Source organism: Adiantum capillus-veneris, chromosome 1 (assembly GCF_014529385.1).
Source record: "Adiantum capillus-veneris isolate H3 chromosome 1, ASM1452938v2, whole genome shotgun sequence".
NCBI classification, from domain to species: Eukaryota; Viridiplantae; Streptophyta; class Polypodiopsida; order Polypodiales; family Pteridaceae; genus Adiantum; species Adiantum capillus-veneris.
Genome location: NC_140931.1, coordinates 3,675,452 through 3,699,384, shown reverse-complemented (window position 1 = coordinate 3,699,384; position 23,933 = coordinate 3,675,452). Strand labels below are relative to the sequence as shown.

The 23,933-nt window shown below is 46.4% G+C and overlaps 1 protein-coding gene across 2 annotated transcripts in view; it reads left to right on the top strand.

Moving 5' to 3' along the window:
- The window catches only part of LOC147464222 (putative calcium-binding protein At1g02270), a 57,801-nt gene that overhangs the window by 4,525 nt on the left and 29,343 nt on the right, over nucleotides 1-23,933 (top strand). The window lies entirely within an intron of this gene.

Genomic DNA, 23,933 nt, shown 5'->3' with positions numbered 1-23,933 from the left:
CAAACCCAAGTTAGCACTTTCTGGCAGAAGAGGCAGCAGGAGCTTCCCGCCCAACAGGCACCTTCTCAGCAGGAACCCCTCAGCACCCCTAGCGTTTTTGGATCCTCATCCTTGCCACACATTTGCCAGCGTTTTCAGTTTGCAGTCACCTCCAGCAAATCCAGATCCTTGGCGTTTCCTCCCATGATCGCCAACCTCCCCCAGTAGCCAGCAGATGCTAGGCAGCCTAGCGTTTTTCACTAACACTAGAAGAGCCAACGTTTTTGGTTTGCAGCCAACCTATAGTAGACCAGGCCAGCGTTTTCATTTTCAGCCGGTTTTGCAGCAGAAGACTGAGCGTTTTCAGCATGCATAGGAGGTAGTAGATTCAGCCCCATTGGTTGCAGAAGCTCCCCCATTTTCAGCCATAAAAACGCAGCCAAAACATTCATTTTCAGCCACTAAAACAGCCCCGAAATTCAGCAGATAGAAGACCACATATTTCAGCCCTAAAGTCGTCGTCGTCATCGGCATAGTCCAAGTTGCATCAGTCCATTGCATACGCATTGTACCACTTTGTGCAATCAATAGTAGACCATTCTCGCCGACGAGAGTGGGGCCTTCGGAGGAGGGTTTTACAACGTCTCTGGTGTCGTATCTCTCTTCTCTCTCTATCTCTCAATCTCATACACTTGCACGCGCATTGTCCATTCACTTTGTTCGTGGTCATAGCACTTTCCATTAAGAACGGAAGGCTCTCCCTTCCATAAGAACTAAAAGGAACCTTGAGCACAGTTCGGAGCACTCATCTTGAGCAAAGCGCAAACAATCATTTAGCTGCACCTAACATTGGTATCAGAGCTTTGGCAGTGTTCTGTATCACTCAAGGAAAGAACCACAAGAATTTTTTTGCTTGTTGAGGTCGCACGAACCCAAGTTCGCTTGGGCTGTCGATTCCTAATCGTGTTTTGTTGAAGAGTGACAGGAATTTCAAGAAAGAAGGGCTTGTCCAACCTCCCCTTGTGTCTCTTTTCACTCATTGAGAGCGGACCGTGCACTTAGTGGCCGGCCAATCGACGTGAGGTGGGAAAAAACAACCTTGGTGTGAGCGCAAGGCCGCCAAGGGGTGCGCCCGCTGAAAAGAGTAGAACTCGGGTGAAGAGAAGATCCTTCTCAAACGCGATTTGCAAGCGAAAGAAAACCTCAAGAACCTCAAGATCCTCAAGAACCCAAGAACCCAAGAACCAAGACCCTCAAGAACCCAAGTTCCTCGTGAACTTAAGAACCAAAGATCATAGTGCATGGTCGTCACCCGAAGCGGAATGAATACTTCGCATACAGGTGATGAGCATGAGAGAGGCGGCGAAGATTTTTCTCCACCAGGAGATTTTTTCGACCCTCCCCCTTCGCCATCTACGCCACGAGTTGTACTAACTCCTATGGAGATGATGGTCAAGTCGATGTTGGACATGATGGCACAACAACAAGAAACGAATCGAGTTGCGTTTGCATAACTCGCAAGCAAAGCAGAACAACAAGAAGCTAAGGACCGTGAGCGCGACGAAAGAATTGCAAGACTTGCCGCATAACAAGCAGCTAAGGACCGTGAGCAAGCAGCTAAGGACCGCGAGTGCGACGAAAGAAACGCAAGATTTGCCGCACAAGAAGAAGAAATTCACCTTGACTTAGAACGCGAACGCAACGCACGAAAAGAACTAAGAAAAGAGGATGTGGCAGCACGAAGCGCGGCCTTGGAGACCGAGCGTGAAGCTCAAAGAGAACTACGAATTCAAGAATTGGTTCACAGGTACTTGCCCTCGAAGACTGAACCACCCAAAGATCATAGGAGTTCATCAAGTGGCGCAAGCCACGACGCGGATTCCAACCATCCAGTCACAGAGAAGTTGACTTTCAGTAAGTATGACGGTAAGATGGATGCTACGGTTATTTATTCTTGGTTGCATCAATTTAATGCTTATTTTGCGACAACTAAGAAGACAGGAAATAGCAAAGTTTTGACTGCAGCTATGTACCTTGCCGGTGATGCCATTAATTGGTACCACGCATGGCAAGAGGCACAGTTAGCCGCGCACCTAGAGGAAGCCGACGGATTCACGTCCCTTTCCTTCAATTGGGCTTATCCAAGACAACCTCAAGGCGCGGTTTATGCCACCTCAGTACCTCGCACGATTGAAGGACGATTGGCGCTCTCTCAAGCAAAATGGTATGCCAGTCGTGTCTTTTTCTAATCGTGGTTTGCAGCTAGGTACTCAATTACGAAAATCGGATGATGAGCGCAAAGAGGCTTTTCTCTTTGGATTGGACGAGTATATCAAGTACGATGTCGAGGTACTCGATCCAATCGATCTCAATAAGGCGGTAGCGATTGCTCTCGCATAGGAGATGAAGCACAACAAGGGAAAGCCTAAGGAGAACAAGACTTCCACAATTACCTCGCAGACTTCTCAGAACCCTCAGAACGGTAAGAACGATAACTCTTCTAACCAATCTTCCAATAGTCTCTCAGCAAAGAATTCTTCCAATGAATATAAGGGTAAGGCTAACACAATTGCTAAACCTAAGCTTACTCCAGATGAAAAGGTAGCACAAGGAATTGTAGGAGGATACATCACGTCGGAAGAGCAAAGCACTTATTCTAAGGAAGGTCGTTGTTTTCATTGTCACATTAAGGGTCACATAAAAAGAACATGTCCTAAGCTTGAATCGAATGAATCTAAAGAACCCACAACACCCACTTCCTCTGTCAATGCAATGAATGATAACACGAGTGTGTCCCAAGTTTTTCAGGACCCTCCCATTGATGATTCTCTCATTAAAGGATATGGTCGTACGTCGGGACACCGTTTTGTCATATTGTTTGACCCAGGTAGTATGCATGATGTGATCAGTTCCTCTCTTGTTGAGAGAGCCCGCCTCGAAGTTAGTCCGAGATCTCCTATCGAGGTCTCTGGCTTTCGTCCCGGTATAGACGCTCTCATCACGGAGGAGTGCCTTGATGTGTTGTTTGCAATTCAATAGACTGCCTTCACTAGAAGATTTGTTGTTTCTCCTCTCTCAGGATGTGATATGATTTTGGACATTCGATGGTTTCATGATACTAACTCTCTCATTGATTTTGAGGCTAGCACTTTAACTCTCAATGCTAAGAGTGATTCTCCTATTGTCATTCATGGAGAGGACATTGCTCATTCTCCATCTCTCATTGCTAATATGCAGGACAAGAGTGAAAGGATTCAAGAGAAGGAGACTCTCTCAGTCTCTTTTTCTCCACAACATGACACACAGAATTTGCATGATTATGAGAAGCATGATGATGATTTGATTGACAAAGATAAGCATGATGATTTGAATGATATTGCTAAGCATGATGATTTGGATGCCAATGACAAGCAGGATGATTTGCATGATCAAGATGTGATTACTCACAAGCATGATGATTTGCATGATCAAGATGTGATTTCTCACGAGCATGATAAGTTGCATGAAGAAGATGTGATTGTTCACCAGGATGAGGTGTTAGCGGATGCCTTTTCTAGCGAAGCTAACTTCGTTGCAGATTCGATCAGTCATGAAGGATCGATCTTGGCTCTCGAGCCTAGGTCCAAAGAACCCTCAGAGGAAGTATTATGTGTTTGCATGATTGATACGCACGCATTGTTCGAATGTTTCATTCGTGATCGTTTCCTGTATTTTAGTCAGCATCGTTATGTGATCCCTTTTCCTAGGCATGACATATTGTATGTTGAGTACGTTTCTCTCATGGATGAGCACGAATGTATGCGGATTTTTCATGAAAAGCTGAAAAGTATGTATGTAAGGAAGTCACATTTCATGTCTCTTCCTTGGCATGACACATTCGTAGAAAGAACACATGAAAGTATGAGCACCAAGCATGGGCATTTCCGTTGTGAATTGCCACAGTTGATTGCTCTAGATCACAAGAAAAAGATTCGATCTCATTGTTTGCGTGTATGTGGTGAACGGTTTAGCACTCCGTTTCTTTGTTCATCCACATTGCATGCACAGTCTTTGAGGAAGACAAGATTTTTTCCATTCACTTTACAGGGAATGGGTATGTTCATGTTTTTGTGTTGGAAATGGGTTCAGGAATTTTCAGCCATAGAGATTCTTGAAGACGAAAGAAGCATGACTCTCGATGAAGTTGAAGCATTGAAGGAGCCACAGAAGACTTTGTGTCGCTTTCGGCGCGGCCCAAAGAAACAAGCGTTGCAGACCTTTATGAAGTTCAAGTACCGCACGACCCACACCTCAGAGTGGGCCGGCGACGAGTCCCTTCCAGGATTCTGGATGCTATTGGGGATCTCCCTCGACGCCATACTGTTCGGTACCAGTACCTCACTTTGAAAAGGAGGGGATGTCACGTGACACATCCAACCCTATGTGTCCGTGGACAAGCTACAACATGATCAGGGTTCAGTCAATCCAGTCAAATCTAGATTAGAAGTGATTTGGCACTTTTGTGAGTCTATTCGTAGACCGTGCATGCCCAGTCACTTAGTGTAGATGCATATCCTCTGGTTGCACACAGCATGATCATCAGTTTTCCCTTCAGAATCCATTAGAATGAGTTAGGGAAATTTTCTAGTGCATTTAGCCTATTTTTCCTATTTTTGGTATTTTCCACTTATTATTTTTAAGCGACGTTCCAACAAAAGTAGGTAGGGTAATTTTGCTGAGTTAATATATAAGCAAACCCAAGTTAGCACTTTCTGGCAGAAGAGGCTGCAGGAGCTTCCTGCTCAACAGGCACCTTCTTAGCAGGAACCCCTCAGTACCCCTAGCGTTTTTGGATCCTCATCCTCGCCACGTATTTGCCAGCGTTTTCAGTTTGCAGTCACCGCCAGCAAATCCAGATCCTTGGCGTTTCCTCCCATGATCGCCAACCTCCCCCAGTTGCCAACAGATGCTAGGCAGCCTAGCGTTTTTCACTAACGCTAGAAGAGCCAGCGTTTTTGGTTTGCAGCCAACCTATAGCAGACCAGCCCAGCGTTTTCATTTTCAGCCGGTTTTGCAGCAAAAGACTCAGCGTTTTCAGCATGCATAGGAGATAGCAAATTCAGCCCCATTGGTTGCAGAAGTTCCCCCATTTTCGGCCATAAAAACGCAGCCAAAACAGTCATTTTCAGCCACCGAAACAGCCCCGAAATTCAGCAGATAGAAGACCACAGATTTCAGCCCTAAAGTCATTGTCGTCATCACCGTTGTCGTCATTGGCATAGTCCAAGTTGCATCAATCCATTGCATACGCATTGTACCACTTTGTGCAATCAATAGTAGACCACTCTCGTCGGCGAGAGTGGGGCCTTTGGAGGAGGGTTTTACAACGTCTCTGGTGTCGTATCTCTCTTCTCTCTCTATCTCTCAGTCTCATACACTTGCACGCACATTGTCCATTCACTTTGTTCGTGGTCATAGCACTTTCCATTAAGAACAGAAGGCTCTCCCTTCCATAAGAACTAAAAGGAACCTTGAGCACAGTTCGGAACACTCATCTTGAGCAAAGCGCAAACAATCATTACGCTGCACCTAACAAATTGGCAGTCCTCTTGATCATGGAAAGCAGTTGATTTCCAATGCTCAACCATTTCCCTGGCGCCGACATACAGTCGCTGAAAGCGCTCCAAATCAGAGATAAGATCATCATCCTCCAGATACCGCCTGGTTATAGGAGCCTGCTGATGTCTCAATCTCTTGTTCAGCGTGATGAGCTGTAATGAATGTTGCTCATCACGTGCTGGTCCCTCAGTCACAGCTTTGCCTTTCCCTTTAACATCCCGACTGTGTTGTGATTGGTGTGCCAGTGGATTCCCAGTGTTGCTGGGTTGTTGCTCTCCTAGCTACTCGACGGCTGTCCTTCATGCTGGTCTGGCTGGTCTGCCTGTGATTGATTTCCTCCAGTTGGCCCTGTACCACCAGTACCAGGTTTTGAAGGTGGAGATGGAGGAGAGGCATCATCATCATCATTATGTCCTTCGTCTTGTTCATCCTTCTCGCCTTCTTCTTCCTCCTTGTCCTTGTCTTCCTCAATGGTGTTCTGCTGTTCAATGTAATCAAGGATAGCTTGATTTGTCAGAGCACTGTTATATTCAGTAACTTTATCCTGCAAATCACTCTGCATTGTCTCCATAAGAGACTTCAAGTTATCTATGTTGAAAACAGCATTGTCTGCTGGATTCAAGATCTCGGCCATATTATTATAGATATATCTTTCTGTTAATGTGGCCTTCAGAGCATTGTGGCGGATCAGTAAAGAGTTGAACTCAACCGCTTCATTCTCAGCATGGTTTCAAACCGATCAGCAGCTCGTTCAGCTTCTGCCTTTTCTTCCCGCATGGTTTGCATCTCAGACTCTACCTTGGCTAGCTTACTTTGTAACTGCTGAATAGTCCTATCTGAGTGAGCCTCAAGGATACTGTGGCACAGGTTTTGGGCTGTTTTCCCTTGCTCTAGCTTTTCAATCTGCTCCTCAACTTCCTTTAGTTCAGTTTTTACTTTGTTCAACTCATCTTCTGACCCTGCAGTATCCAACATTTGTCCCATGCAATTGACAATAGTATTCCATGATGACTGAATGAGTACTGAACAACCATCATAACTGTTGCTGGGTCAGAGTCAGTTGGCTCATAGACTGTGACAAGAGCCAGATAAGGTAATGCAGCATAATCAGATTTCTGCAATAAGAGACGTCCCTTGAGTGGATGAGTTTGCAGTTGTTGTAACCTGTCTTTCTTTGTCAAGTGTAGGGCTTCTTCATTGTATGGGATGGAAACTCTGCCAAGTGGATTTGGAGAAGCTGGGCCTTTGCCCTTATCAATCTGGTCTGCTGACTGCTCAGGACTGGCCCTTTCTGACTGATCTTGTCCAGTATTGGTGGTTACTGAAATCTGGCTTGTTGACTGGTTGATTCCGCGAGTGGTCTGGTCAGTATGTTGTTCAGTCTGGCTAATTGGAATCCTTTCGATAGACACTGTTTTGATTTGACTTTCCAACTGCTTCAGGAGAGCAATGTTTTTAGTCAGTGTCGTCCTTGGCTTCTTTGAACTGCCAGCTTCATCTTGTTTAGCCTTCCTTTCCTGTCCAGTGGGGGTTGACTGGCTTTCGGGCTCTTCTTCATCCAATGACAAGTCTATATTCCTGGATAATGGGAACGGCTTCTGGCTCCAACTCATTCTCACCTGATCATGGGCGTTTGGAGTAGTTGCCCATAACAAAAACTGCCAAACATACCAAGCCTTGAATACACTTTGAGATTTCAGCTTGCTGAAGCACATTATGTGACAATATCTGGGAGAGGTTGATAGAGACTTTGGAATCCAGTCTTTTTGTTAAAAGCATAGCAAAAAGTTTCTCTGACACATATGTCGGATTATTCTTTAAGCTCACAGCTTCAGCCACAAATCGGGAGGCAGTGGGAGCTTCCAGTCTTGCTACTGGAATCCCTTGCGCACTGGCTTTCCTTTTCCTCTTGGCAGCATCATCTTCTTGCAGAGCTGCACTGATCTGCTTTGCAGTTGCCACAAATGGCTTGGGCCCGTTTGGCATGTGGAATGCATAAGCAAACTTTTTGGTGTGACAGACACCTTCTTGCCATAAACCACAACAGTGTCATCTTCAGCATTAAAAGAGTCCAGGACTTGCCTTATGATGGCTGTGTCAAACTCAATCCTCGTGGCTTGCAAAACCACATGCAAATCCCACAGTTCGAGTAGAGCCTTAGCTTGCTTAGTAAACACATAGCGCTGAATTTTGCTGTGCGGGATGAGTGGAAGAGTTGCCTTTGTAGCAGTAATAAGGGCTTGGGTTTCGTCGATAGTCTCCTGCATCTTTTCTGACAGTTTCTTTCTACCCATGCACCGTGAAGATGATGAAGCAGGAGAAGAAGAAGATGACTTACTTGATTCTTCGAAACCGTATCCAGGTGTGGTTGGCAAAGACAGACGACAATCCACGGTCTCCTCAGAGGACGAGGTTTGTGGCTGCAGTGAAGAAACTTCAGAGCTCGGCGATGATGAGTGGACAACAGAAGGTAAGCGTTGCGCAGGAGATTTGCGAGGAAAAACGCCTACTCGCCTTACTGTTATACGCGTTCGCGCCATAAAAGCTCCACCACTTACCGTTCCTAGACTTCTGTGCACCGCAAATGACGTGGCAGACATGCATTGGACAAGAATTTCGCCCGTCATTGAAATGGTTACCACTGATATTCCAGCTGACCGTTGGTCCCCTAAAAACTGTTAACTTTGTCTCCACTTTTCTGGTCCTGATATAAGCCTGGCTTGGTCGTGCTATACTGGTTTGAAATTGGCTCTGGAACTGGTTCTGGAACTGGCTGCACATGAAAAAGTCCCAAGATAGCTGATTCTGGAATTTCTTGGTCTTCAGCGCCCAGATCCTCAGTATCCTGTTCCTGGCAAGGTTCTCTGGCTTCTAAATAGTAGAGCTTGATTTTAGCTCCATTATACACCCCTGGCAGCAGTAATCCAGATAGGTCTTTCAATCTTACCGTGCTGTTGGAGAAAACCCAGTCCATTTCGAATGGTCTTGCCCAGGCTATCTTTAGATTCGGCTTCTTAGCACCCAATTTGGACTGATATAGGAGTACCAAATCCCCTTTCTGAAACTCCCGGACTTTAATCCTTCGGTAATGCCAGTGTTTCCTTCTTTGCTGAACAATCTCATGTTCCAGCATAGCCCGTTGTCTCAGTTCATCTAACTGGTTAAGCTTTTCCAATCGCTTCTTAAGATTGTTATTAAAATCTAATCCATATTCTACAGCCATTCTGAGACTTGGAATAACAAACTCCATAGGGACAATAACTTCAGTGCCATATACCATTTTGAATGGTGTTAATGCTGTAGTGACCTTATAAGCTGTCCTGTATGCCCATAAAGCAGTCTGAAGCTTCAAATCCCACTGGTCTTGCTTTTTCTGCATAATCTTAGTGAGAATAGTCTTAATGGTCTTGTTACTGCTTTCGGCTTGTCCATTGCATCTAGGATAATAAGGTGTGGATTTCCGATGCTTGACTGAAAGCATATCCATAAGGATCTCCATAGTGTCATTGATGAAGTGTGTCCCTTGGACTGACACAATCTCCACAGGACAGCCATAGCGGCAGACAATATTCTCAAATAAAGATCTGGCAGTGGATTTGGCTGTGTTGTCAAGAATAGCTTTAGCTTCTACCCACTTGGTTACATAGCAGGTAGCCATCACTATATACCTATTCTTCCTGGGGGTAACCTTCTTGAATGGTCCCATGAAATCCAGACCCCATTTCATAAAAACACCCAGTGGTTGAACTGGTGTTAAGGGAGTCGTGTCTGCAGCTGTGGGTCTACCCATTCTTTGACATATGTCACAGGTTTTGCAAAAACTTTTGACATCGGATATCAAGGTTTGCCACCATAAACTAGCGTGCAAAATCTTCTTGTAAGTAACATTAGTAGAAAAGTATCCACGAGATTCTCCATTATGCGCCTTTGAGATAACTTGCATTCGCCCCTCCATAGGCACACATCGGCGAAGAATCCCATCGACACCTAATTTGTAGAGTGAGCCCCCAATGATGGTAAACTTTAAGCTTTTCATAACCAGAGCCTTCTTCTGGTTTTGCTTCCAGTCATCTGGGAAACCACCCTGAGACAGAAACTGACATAATTCATATAATTCAGGGTCGACTGATTCTGCCGCTTCCAGCTGAAATAATCCAACATCCACTGGTTCGTTTCTTAAAGACGCTTCAGAACAGCCATCCATACTCTTAGAGAGGAAATCAATGCCATAGTGGTTCTTGCCAGGTTTATGGAAAATTCGGAATTCAAATTCCATAAGGAACATCATCCACTGTATTAGCCTGCCTTGAATAATGACTTTATTAATCAAGAATAATAGGGCTTGATGATCCACATAGAAATGAAACAATTTGCCTAGCAAATAATGCCTGAATTTCATAGCACTGAAAACCATCCCTAGAGCTTCTCGTTCAGTGGTTGTATAACCCTGTTCAGCCTTGCTGAATCTGCGACTGGCAAAGTAGACAGGATAGTCAATCCTTCCATCTGGCTGGGCTAGTATCACCCCCATCGCCAGCCCCGAAGCATCCACATATACATGGAAGATAACATCCCAATTTGGTTGTCGAAGGACTGGTTTACTGATAATGACACTTTTTAAGTTTTGGAAACTTTCCTCACACTCAACAGTCCAATTGAACTTGCTGGTTTTCTTTGTGAGCTCATACAGTGGTAAAGCTTGGGAGGCAAATTTATGCACAAATCTTCTTTAAAAGTTAATATATCCCAAGAAAGAACTTAACTCAGATGCATTCCTGGGCGACTTGACCTGCTGAACGCATTGGATCTTGTCGTTGGCTATTTCTATTCCATTGCAGGATACCACATGTCCCAGTAGCTGTCCTTTCCAGACTAGGAAAACAGATTTGAATGGATTCAGACAAATCCGCTTCTCCTGACAACGCTTAAAAACCATTTCCAGGAATAGTAAATGCTGTTCCTCGGCTGAATATACAGTGAAATCGTCCATGAATATGGCGAGGAACCGATGAAGAAACTCATTGAATATCTCCATCATGCACCACTGGAAAGTGGCTAGTGCATTGCATAGGCCAAATGGCATTACCAGATACATAAATGCTCCCCACTCTGTAATAAAAGTGGTCTTCCCCCGATCCTCAAGAGCAATTTGTAATTGGTTGTAGCCACTATATCCATCCATAAAAACTGTACATCTCATACCCTGCAATCTCATCAAGCAACATATCTGTGAAGGGTAATGGGAATGGATCCTTGATGGTTTGAGCGTTGAGTTTCCTATAATCTACACATACTCTCAACTTCCCATTCTTCTTGGGAATAACTACAATAGGAAACAACCAATCGCTATTGGCTACTTCAGTGATGAACCCAGCTTTGAGAAGGTTGTCAATCTCTTCTTTGATCTTCTTAGCATAATTGGGATTCATTCGGTACCGCTGCAGTCTCACTTGCCTGGCATCTGGCTTCAGTGGTATCCTGTGCTGGCAGACCTCTGGATCCACCCCTTTCAGATCAGTGTGTTCCCAGACAAAGACATCTTTGTAATGCTGGAACATTGTGCGTGCTTTCTCCTTCATTGTAGGGTTGAGATGTTTGCTAACTTTGATCATTCTAGGGTTGTCTTCAGAGCTTAGATTCCATTCCTCGATCTCTTGGTCATATGGGAGTAACCAGTTAGGTCCGCCTCCTTTTCTCTTGGTTGACTCTTCGGCGTAATCCCAAGACGGCCCTTTGAGTTCCGAATCACTATTCTGATTTACCATGTCTTCCCCAGAATGTGCTGGCTCATCTGGCATGCTGGATTCAATTGATTCTTCCGGCCTTCCAGTTAACTGAACTGAACGTTCTCCTGTATTGAGTTCAGTAAACTGGCCTGGAAACTACTTCTTCTGTTTGTCAATTTGCTCCTTGTTCAGTACCGTTCGCAACCATTGGCACCCTAGTAGCATTCCATATGCTCCTTGCACATCGAGAACTAGAAAACTGGCCTTGAACTTCTCCTTGCCCACTTGTATTTGCATATTTTCGATCATACCAGTAGCTTGCACTACTCGATGATCTGCCATCCGCACTTTGAAAGGTGCTGGCTTCAGGTTTGTGATGCCCATCCTCTTTTGAAGATGTACTCCCATGATGTTTACTCCTACTCCTCCATCCAGAATGACACTCGAAAGTGGTTCCCATTGTTTCCGAACGTTATAATCTACTTGAATTAGCGGCACTTCATCATCTCTGATAGCCGTCAAGTCAACTGTCCTGGCCTCCGCCTCAGCCTTCCTTTGCTGTCTGATGAATTTTGCTGCTTCAGGCGAAGTTCTTCTAATGTCTTCCAACTCCATAGTAAGTTTTTGGATTCTGTCACAGATTTTGACATGAATTTCCTCTTTCTCATGGTCAGAGTTGTTGTCGGAGCTTGAAGAACTCGTAATATCTTCACAATGCCATTCCTTCATTTTAGTGCTTTCAGCTCTTCTATCAGCTCCCAACTCTTCAATCAACCCTTGTACTGCAGCCAACATGGTCTCAGGCATGCCGAGCTTTGACTGATCTGTCTCAGTAGATTGGGCTGGTATCTTTTGAATGACCCGTGCTTCAGAACTCTCTGGCTGCTCTGGCAGCTTCTTGGCTAAATCCTTTGTGATTTTCGCCGCTAGTTCTCTCTGCTCCTGCCATTCATCAACCACCTTTTCTTTACTCTTGGCCTTCCATACCTCTCTCTGTTGAGCCCATTTGCTGCTTTCAATAGTGACTGGTTTTTCTGGAATCTCTGGGATTTCCTCAATCACTACCCCTTTGCTTCGTGTTACTGCTCGTACTGGGACTGGCTCTGGAACCGTCACCTCAGTAGCCGCAGTCACATGTGTTTTTGGACATTGAGCCGCGAAATGCCCATACTTTCCACAAGTATAGCAATTCAGACTTCGGCTCTGGAAATTACCACGTCCCCGGCCCGGCCAGTACCTTCTTGGTATCTGCCGTGCCATGTACCAGTACCACTGGTACCTGGTTTCTCCTCTTGAGAAGCGTTGGCAGTTCCCGCTCTTACTGGTTCGGCATTGGTAAATGCCACCACTGACAAGTCTTTGCCCTTTTTGAAATGATGAATCCTAATGCCAGAGTTATTCCATAGATGGCCATAGGCTTTACAATAAGTACACTGTGGGCACTCATTGGAAACATGGTCCTTAGATTTGCATTTTGAACACCAAGTCTCCATTCTTCTCACCGGTTGTTTGGTCTGGCTAATCTCAGCAATTTGCCGAGCCATCTTTTCAATCTTCCTAGCCCAAGACCCCTTTTTAGGTTATCCTTGGTCTTCTCATCGGAGATACTCTCAGAATTACTGGAAGCTTCGCTTGAATCAGAGTCATCAGTAGAAGGACTACTACTATTGGACCTCCTCTTCTTATGACCCTTTTCCTTCTTAGCTTGTTGTTCCAGCTTCAGGGCGCACTGCACCAAATCATTGAATTTCTTCGTCGGTGCTGGCACCTCTTGCTCCCTAAGCTTCTTGCTGCGAAAGCCATTCAAGAACCATGCTCGCCATCGCTTTTCCGATGGTGGTTCCTGTAGCTGCCTTGTCAGCTCCTTGATTTTCTCAACATAGCTTCGGACTGACAATTTCCTCTGCTTAATCTTATCCAGTTCACAGAGAATATCCTCATCACCTCTATTGTCAGAATATTCCAGTTTGAAGGCTTTAAGTAGTTTATTATAGGATCTGAGCTGGCAAGCCGGGTAATGGTAGTACCACTTCCTCGCTGCCTCCTTCAGCGTTTGTGGAAAGTATTCACCCTAGTCATTCTCATCAATATTTTTCAGCTCGGCATACTGCTCAAAGGCTTGGATGTGAACATCCGGATCATCCTTCTTACCCCCTTTGAACACGGGAAAAGAGATTTTCAACGAGGATGTGTAATCATGCCGATCACCGTTGGTCCGTCCTCTTCTTATCTTGGAGTCTGGACGCCTCTTTGGAGCTTTCTTACAATTGTCTGTATCTGCATCCCGATTATTATCTGTCCTCCCTGGCTTGTCTACTAGAAGTATGGCGACTTCCTTTACTGCCTTTGGCGCTCTCGTCCCCCTGCTTGGACCTAGAACTTTTAGCCTTGCATGCTTCCCTTTTTGTCCTTTTGCGTCTGGACTAACTAGAATGCTGTGAGTCCTGCGTCTCATCAGCATGACTATGCTCCTCCTGAGCCTCAGTGTCAGTCACTAGCTCATGCTTGGGGTCAGAGTCCCTTTCTGACTCCTCAAGGCCAAGGTCAACGCGGTAGGATGGTTTCCGGCCACGCCTAGGTTTTGGTGCCATTATTGCAGTTGAAAAAATTCAAACTAGGAGATGAGTTTTCTAGTCAATGAGCAACAACTCTAGCCACCGTGATCGCCAAAATGGAATTGGACCTGATCTCTTTAGATAGCTGACTCCAGTGTTAGAAGTTTACAACTACTGGTGATGTGTTAGTTCAAGCAGTAGAACTGGAAAAGGAGATAGAAACTGAACTGGAATACGTCTACTGAAATGAGAAACAGACTGAAGTACTGAGAATGATGTTCAGATTCAGATTCAGAGAGAATGAGTACAAAGTATGTATGGCTGAAGTACACTCGACTGCTGTATTTAGGATTACAGATGAAAGATTACAGATAAAGATGATGTAGCTCAAGAACAGCTCGGGAACTAAGGATTATGAATCAAAAGCTAAGCAGAAGTACAGCCGACAAATACCAACCCGATTACAATGTAATGGGTCCTATTTATATGCCTTGGGAGTTACTGTGGTAACTGCCTTGGCAATTACTGACTGATCCGCTGTTCGTCTCATAGGAGCCAGTTCCCACCCAGTGAGACTGTCTCCGCCATCTACAATCTCCGACTCTCGGGAGGGTATGCAACGTCACTTGGATGCTTTGCATAGGTTTGCCCATGAAAGTGGTTTGTTTGTCAACCTTGGTAAAACCAAGGTATGGTGTTAAATACCACCTCACAGTGGATCAGGAGGTCAGCACCCGCATTCACATACGGCCAGGACACAGTGGAGTATACAAATGCTTACACTTACCTTGGGGTGGTCTTTCATGGACCAGCTTTTTCATTGAGAGCAGGAGAGGATAGACTGACCAGAGCGCATGCAACATTGGGTAGATTGGTGTGTTCACAAGTTCAGTTTCAGGAGCCTCGGTCGAAGCTCTTTCTTTTTGACACTTTGGTGGCTTCCGCATTGCTCTATGGAGCTGAGATTTGGGGACCCTCATTGGATCATCATGGGAGGTCGGGTTGCACTGATGGATGGGGTCAGAGGTACTAGGGGACGCCTCTTCCAGGGCGTGGAACGCCAGAACAGCGTTCCGATAGGTTGTTAGTGCAGGGAATGTCCCGGAAGGCATGTCGTTTCAACAGACAGGTTGGTACTGGAATGGCGGGTGGGGAATAGATCGGAACGGCAGCAACGGTCAAAAAATTGGCAGCCTCCAATGGTAAAAAACGGCCAGATTTTGGGTGTTATTGTTTCTGGCAGCCCTTATAAATTGCCCCCCCTCACCCCTTTTCCTTCACAAATGCAACAAGCTCTCAAGCTCTCTCTCCCCCCCTTGCTCTCAAGCTCTACCCTCAAGCTCTCAAGCTCTCTCCCTTGGGCTTGCCCTCAAGGCTTCAAGCACTCTCGAGTCTTTCCCTTGGTCTCAAAAAGTGAGAGCCTCTCTCTCAAGCTCTCTATCTGAAGCTCTCATGGAGTCAAGCCTCTCTCTCAAGCCCCCCCCCCTCTCTCTCTCTCTCTCTCTCTCTCTCTCTCTCTCTCTCTCTCTCTCTCTCTCTCTCTCTCGGATAATCCATTATCCATGGTCGCTTATTCTCGTACAACTCCCTTCGTTCATGCGAGCAACACTCAAAAGGTGAAGGAATGGTCATGGTGGGATGAAGTGACCTCGGAGGGCACCTTGTCGGCGGCGGGAGGTTCTCGTGCATGGGCATGCAAGCTATGCTCTTACACGTGGAAAGGGGGGCATGACAAAGTGAGGGCACACTTTCTTCGAGTGTCGAGACATGAGGTGAGATTTTGCACCAACGCAACCATCGAGAAGAGGAAGGAGCTTGAGGACAAGGATCGTCAATTCAACCATAAAGCCAAGCCCGCACGCAAAGGTATCGACCCAAAGACCCTCATTTTCCCTTCTTCTCTACCCAGTGCCGATGGCGGTGGATCTTCATCGGGTCCGATTCGTCACCAAAGGACCCTTGCCACCTCTTGGGACCCAAAGAAGAAGGAAGAGGTAAATGCCGCCGTGGCCTGATTCTTCTCCCACGACCATATCCCATTGTCGCGGCTCGATAAGCTTTATCGATCTTCTCTCTCATTTCTTTTGTTATTGTCATTTTGGCCACTATGATCTCTAAAGTTTAAAGTTTAAACTATGAATAATCATACTAGCCTCTTCTATGTGTGATCGAAGTAGGTTGGAGTATTGGAAAGTTATGGTGCAGCGGATAGCAGAGTACAACACCGGCTATGTGCCGCCATCTTCAGAGGCTCTCCGAACCACTTTGCTCGATCGAGAGAAGGCGATCGTGGAGCAAGCATGACTTAATATTGATGACTTTGGGCAAAACATGGCGTTTCCCTCGTTGCCGACGGGTGGAGCGATACAAGGAAGAGATCTATCCATCGCCTCGTCACATACTCGAGTGGAGAGATGTACTATGTGCACTCTCATGATGCCACCGAGAGTGGCAAGTCCGCCGTTGTCCTCGTTGCAAAGTGGACAACGTCCATAGAAACGATCGGTGAGCAACATGTGATGGCCTTTGTCACATATGGGGAGGCATCAAACAAGGTAGCAACAACCATTGTAGAGGGGCCACTATCCGCATGTGACGGTGTGCTTTTGCATGGCACACTGCTTGAACAACCTTCTAAAAGACATTGACAAGCTAGAATAGATCCCACCACTCATTGCCGATGCAGTCAAGATTGTTAATTTCATCTACAATCACAACTTCGATCGGTGCGAGTACCTCAAGAGGTCGGGTGGCAAAGTGCTTTGAAAGTATTCAGACACCCGTTTTGCATTCAGCAGGTCTTCATCAGTGATGAGTTCATCACCTCCCCCTATGCAAAGACAGTTGCAGGAATTCTATGCAAGGAGAAGGAAGAGGATCTTGAGTTCTGTAGACGCACAGGTAAAACCGATGGTTGATTTGCTTCGGATTGTGGATGGCATGGACTCCTTCAGCATTGCACGCACACCGATAGGGGCGGATCATACTTATCTCACATTCTCCCTTTTTGCTACACATCTTGCTGACCCCCCCGCCTCCCCCCCTCACACTTACACTACCATTTCTTTCACTCATGAGCTCACTCCTGTTTATATACATCACCTGCATGAGCACCTTATACACCTAGACCCCACAGCACCTCTGGACACACTCACCACACACATTACATCCATCTTACACGAGTCAGCCACTCAAAGTTTCCCACATCGCATACACACACACCCTCCACGCACTGGCACTATGCCACAAAACAGGTGGTACGACGACGAATGTCGAGATCTACACAGACACCTACATATACTGGAGATCAGAGGGGAGATTACACATCGCCAGGCTCAGCGCAAGATACAGACACTTACCCGTCGTAAAAGACGGGAGTGGGAGGAGCACCAGTATTGGGACATCTATCATTTACTCATGAGCAAGAATAGTGCTGAGGCATGGCGTCGGATCAGACCTCCCAGGCCATCCACTCCTATTCAGGACCCAGCGACATGGCACAGATATGCTGAGAGCTTATACGAGATCCCAGGACAGCCACCCATACCTACGCCATCGGCTACCCGACCCACATCATCTACTTTCTTCACCACCCACATGGTGAAGAAAGCTATATCCCACCTACAGCATGGGAGGGCTAGAGATCAAGCAGGCCTACAGGCAGAGCATCAGGCCAATGCTGTGATGCATTGGCACCACTCATTGCCCACCTCTTCAACCGCGCGCTTTCAGAGGGATTCCCAGAGTCGTGGACAGCGCACACCATCTTGCCTATCCACAAATCTGGGGATGCCATGGATCCTAGCACATATCGCACTATCATGATTGGTCCTATACTGGCCAAACTATATGGCGCGGTTTTAGAGGAGGAGCTCAGTTCTCTAGCAGAGGGAGAGGGCATGAGGACACCAGGACAGGCAGGCTTCCGCCGAGCTTTCTCTACTATTGATCATATCTTCACCCTTCGTTGTCTGATCGACCAGACACGGGTGAGGAAGAGGAGATTATATTGCTGCTTCGTTGACTTCCGCAAAGCATTTGACACAGTACCTAGAGAGAGACTTTTCCGATGTCTGGCTGCGCTTGGGATTGGAGAGGAGATGGCATGGGGGATCTATGCATTGTATGAGCATGTATCTGGCAGAGTGAGATGCCCGGGTGGATTATCTGACACCCTTGTGAGCACCATTGGTGTGAAACAAGGTTGCCCCCTATCACCTACACTCTTTGGTCTATACATTGACGAGATTGTAGACTTCATCTTGCACAGGGGTGGAGAGGGTGTGGATATTGCAGGGACTACTGTACACATACTCTTATATGCAGATGATATTGTCCTGATGTCAGAGACGGCAGAGGGACTACAACTACATTTGCAGGCCCTGGATGATTTCTGCTCACAGAGAGGACTCACGGTGAACCTTGGCAAGACCAAGGTTCTCATATTCCATACATCGGCTCAGATTCGCCGACAGAGTAGATTTACAGTAGCTGGAGGGGATATAGAGGTGACAGGCTCATATGTATATCTGGGGGTTACATTCACCGCAGCATCAGGGACCTTCTCCATGACACAGGCAGCCAGAGATAGACTTACCAGAGGATACGCATCACTAGCTCTGATGGAGAGACAGTGCCACCAGGCCCACTTCCAGGAGCCCCGGACGAAGGGGTGGCTCTTCGACACACTGGTCACACCTGCACTCATGTATGCCTCGGCCATTTGGGGACCGGGACTGGCAGACTCAGTATGGACACAGATAGAGAGGCCACAGATTATTATGATCTCCAGGATGATTCGCAGCAAGCCATCAGTTCCACACGACATTATTAGAGCTGAGCTGGCTGCACCACTGATGTTGGTAGAGGCACTCTTTCAGACTGTTTGCCTTCTTCGCAGATTCAAAGATATGGATCCAGATAGGATCTCTCATAGAGCCTTCATTGCATCTAGAGAGATGGCACATGCAGGGGACACTAGCTCATGGTATGCCCAGACAAGAGATTGGCTAGCTCAACACGGTTTTGATATCGATAGACTACCACCACTCCAGTATGACACCCAGGCCCCGACCTATACCCTCTCACGCTCTGAGCAGAATAGGGTCATCAGACAGGAGATATGGCATACATATATTCAGAGGACATGGCGCAGGCCCACAGACACCCTACCTCCTAAAATGCTATATTACTATGAGCATTTTCTGAGGTTCTCAGAGCAGGGATTCATTGAGATTCCATTATACATGCAAGAGTACATGCCACACCGACTTCGGGTCAACATTGGCCAGCTACGAGTGTCATCACATCAGCTAGAGATTGAGAGTGGCAGAGCCAGAGGCATACCACAAGAGGAGCGTACATGCCGGATTTGCCAGACGGAGGTGGAGAGTGAGGAGCATTTTGTCATGAGATGCCCAACATATACAGAGCTGAGAGAGAGATATGGCATTGGAGACTCATTACAGCAGCATATGATAGGCCGAGAGCAGAGGAGGTTTGGCCAGTTCTTGGTTGCGGCTTTAGAGGTTCGAGAGCAGTTGTTACAGCCACGCTAGAGTCAGGATAGCAGGACACAGACTACCATCACACAGTTTTTCCGACGAGCAGGGCCAGACCCCCCCACACTACCTACACAGAGTAGAGGGCTTACCCTTCTGCAGGCAGAGTCTCAGAGGGCACGTCGGAGACCGAGGCTCCCAGGATACAGGACACATGGGTGTCACCAGAGGGAGATCTCGAGGATACTAACCTTACACCATCAGTATCTAGAGCAGAGTCATGTACCAGCACCAGGGGATCCAGCATTCCAGAGATACCTGAGCAGGCCACCACCGATGTACCACATTCTCTACCCTACATATGTTGCTTGTTTTTAGATACCCTCCCTATCATCTCATGGTGGTATCACCTTGCAGCCCCTAGTTGAGCTTGATGATGCGTGAGCACACCTCGACACGAGGACCCACACTATACATTGTACACCACATGCACCACCCTACCACACCCTTTTGCATAGTATAGGCTCATTTCAGTTTGTACCCTTTTTTTTATTTTCCGATGCCTAGAGCATCAACACATGTATATGATATTGTCTCATAGGTCGAGTTCGGCCTTTCGAAGACGTTAATAAAGCTTTCATTCTTTCTTTCTTTTCTCTCTCTCTCAAGTGGAAGATGACGATGATAAGGTGGAGAATGTTTTGTGGAAGTTGCGTGGTTAGCTCAAGATTGCAACGGCAAGTGCATTCGAATCCGGCTTGAATTCGAATAGGCTTTTTTCTTTCTGCTCTCAACTATCGACACGTGGTAGAGGGTGCTCTTCGCCAATAGACTATGTATACTATCCTCATGCCCTACATCTCTCACACGAATGCAACGGGACGTTGAGGTCGTTGCCTGCCCAAGCTCAAACCCCTAGCATGAGGTGACCTGCAGCACAATAAGAAATAGCTTTTCACAATGCTCTCTCTCTCTCTCTCTCTCTCTCTCTCTCTCTCTCTCTCTCTCTCTCTCTCTCTCTCTCAGACACACGCGCGTGCCGTGCACACGTGCAAATACACACACACACACACACACACACAGGCCACGGCCACACACCGATGCAAGATCTCTTGGTTGGTTGCGGCCTCTCTCTCTTTCTTTCTCTCACACGGATGGAGACCTCTAGACTTATACGTCAGGATTTGATTCAACTAAATACCAGAAGCAACAAGAGTTGGGCACGAAGATGGCTTTCTATAGAGAGCATCTCCTTCAACTAACAGAGGATGGATATGTGATCATACCGGCCTGTATGGACACTCATTTATCCGATGGGATACGATGTGCTATTGGTAAGATGCGCACATCATTGCATCAGATAGAGATCGAGACTGGCAGATTTAGGAGAGTACCAGCAGAAGCTAGGATATGTCAGTTATGTCATACAGAGCTAGAGAATGTCACGTACACATCTAACTCTATGTGCATGTGGACAAGCTATCTCAGGTCTAGGGTTCAGGTCAGCTTAGGAAGTGTTATGGCACCTTTGTGAACGTGTGAGCAGGCCGTGTATGTCAAGGCACTTAGAATAGTTGCATATCCTTTGATTGCACACCCAGTACCACCCAACATATGCATTGTCCAAGCAAAAGGTCCAATTCACGGCCAATTTTGGGACAATACATTTTCAAGGTAGTTTGGCATTTTTATCGATTTAATTTACCATTCTCAAGGGTCGTGGGCTGTTGGGAAGACTGCTCGACCGAACTTTTTATAGCTATATAAGCAGACAGGGGGTGCCCATTTTTAGCAGAAGAGACAGAAGAAGTTCTAGCAACTTGCAGTGTTCTCTCCTCAGCAAGACCGATAGAAGACAACCTAGCATTTTCAGCCATCAGCAGCAGCCAGCATTTTGGAGCACAATTCCTCTAGTGTTTTTTGCAACAGTCCCTCTAGCGTTTTCAACAGCAGATCAGCTTTGCGTTTTTAGTTTCCAGATCAAGCCTAGTGTTTTGCAGTTTCCGGTGCCAGATCAGCCAAGACCTTTAGCGTTTTCAGGTCTCAGCACTTGGCCTTTGCAGATCCTGCCCCTAGCCTCACAGATCTCACCTACCCGCAGTAGATCCTCGCTGTACTGTCGAGTCAGCTAGCATTGACAGTTTCAGTCCGCTGTTTTCAGATTTCAGCATCTGCATTTTCAGCGCAATCGTCGAGTCATCGTCATGGCTGTCCTCGCCGACACAATGTCAGAGATCAACAGAAAGTCAGCGTTTTGCAGATTTCAGCATTTAAGCCCTAGCATTTTCAGTTTTCAGCCCGTCCTCGCCGTCGTCCTCATTGTTGTCGACATTGTCGGCAAGTCCACTGCATCTAGACCATTGTACCAGATTTGTGCAATCTATAGCATAGACCTCTCTCGCCATAGAGAGGGGGGCCCTTGGAGGAGGGTTTGAGAACCACTTGGTGTCGTATTCTTCTCTCTCTCTTTCTCTCAGGCGCAACACTTCCATTCACTTTGTGATCATTGCACTCCCTCTCTAAAGGACGGAAGGTTCTCATGAAAATGGGCGCCCCTTTTGATACTTCTTTATACTTTGAGAGGGTAAATTACAAAGTAGAGTCATGGGAATCCTTTACCAGTATCCCGCTAGATACCACCTCTTTTGGCCAAATTTCGGCAGCATAATAGCCCCAAAACTTGCGCGAAACCAATTCACTTGTTGGAACTCACTTCCATTGGCATAAACCCTGCCCAAAAACAGTAAATTCAGCACGCTGTATTTACTGGTTGTTGCCCCGTTTTCAGCCCCAAACAGTCTCCTAACTGTCCTCTGCCAGTGGGGCACTATTCCCAATGGTTCTGGCGTCCATATGGCTGAAAAACAGTCAATTTACAACGCATACACAACGTTGAAAACACACCTGTATGGTGAGGGTTATGACCCTCACCGGTGCCTGCTTTGGAGTAGTAGTTAGCTACCCCTGTTCCTGCTCAAGGAGGCTCTTGCCTCAGCACAAAAGCATGAACCCACACAACTGTACATCAGTCAAATGAAGAGCCCTCTTGTGGGGCATCACATAACTGCTCATAGGGGAGAGAGAGAGAGTAGTGTGTAGTGTGCAGGTCATCACTCCTAGCACCACACTGTACATAGAGAAGAAACGAAAGCACTCCGTAGCTCTTAACCTGTGGACAGGTTCTCAATGAAGCATCCCCCCAGCATAAATCGAGCACCCCCTCTTCTGTGCTTGACCTGTAATGCATCTGTGAACAAATAGATGCAAAAAGGGGAAGATTTCCATGCAAACCTTGGAGGGGTTCATTCAGAGACTACACTACATGGGCACATACATGCCACATAGCTCATGAGTGGTGATTGGTTAGTTCTGGGTATCATCATGCCGGCTAGAGATAGAGACAGGAAGAGTTGCTCATACCCCCGGAGCTGAGAGGTTTTGCCAGCTGTGCAAAGAGGTGATGGAAGACAAGGAGAACTTTGTTTGCAGATGTAGAGCATATGAGAGTATTAGAGATAGAGACAGGTATGGGGCTCTTTTCACAGGACAACCCACCCCACGATAGATCATGGAGTCTAGAGATCAATGACAGGTTTGGCCGTTTTCTAGTGGAGATACATTAACATAGAGAGATGCTGCTGGCACTTGTAGTGGCACTTGAGGGTGGAAGACAGTCATGCTTATAGACTTCTTTTGGAGGACCACAACCCTACCTCCACCCGTCACATTGATACAGAGAGGTGTCACTATACAACATGCCGAGACGGTCAGAGCTAGGAGACGCCCCCAAGCTCTAGAATATAGAGCCACGAGACTCCATTGCATACAAACTCGGGAGATCCTGGCTTGCCACCAGCAGGCAGCTCAGGAGAGATTTGCTTAGATGCTGGCAGACCCAACCACGATCACACGTGCAGCCCTTACACCACACCCACCCATGTACCAGATCTTACATCCCCATTTTGACATAGGATGGAGCTTGTCAGCTTGATGCACTTTATGATTGTATTTCGTCGAGCATATAAATGTGCACCCATCCTCCCCTGCCCATATACCATGTATCTTGTATCTTGGCCTCCCATAAATCACTCACTCCCCCTTCTACCATAGGACCACATTTGGCTACTTTTGTCCATAGTTTTTTCGAACGCCAAAAAATGTAGACGAGTTTGAAAATACGAAACGAGTTTGATTCTACCCCCTTGGTCGAATCAAATGCGATCCTAAATTTTTTTAGATTTTTTCACATACTTACAGCATTCAAGCCCAAAACAAGCCTTGAGCATTAAAAAAAGAGATCTATGACCAAAACAGTTATGTGTCACAAGTTGGAACTTAGGACTTAAACCTAAATAAAACCACCAAGCATGATAGGCTGGAAATTACCACACCCCAAACATGTAATCACAGATGTAGACTGCAAACACCAGAGACAAGTTTATAGATTGCAAACACTACTGCTCATAGATCTGTAAACTTAAACGTAAAGCCAAACCCATCTTTCCCTCCACCTCCTTCATGCAAGGAGCCATCTTGATCCTCCTCCTCCTCATCATAGTCATCATTCAAAGCCC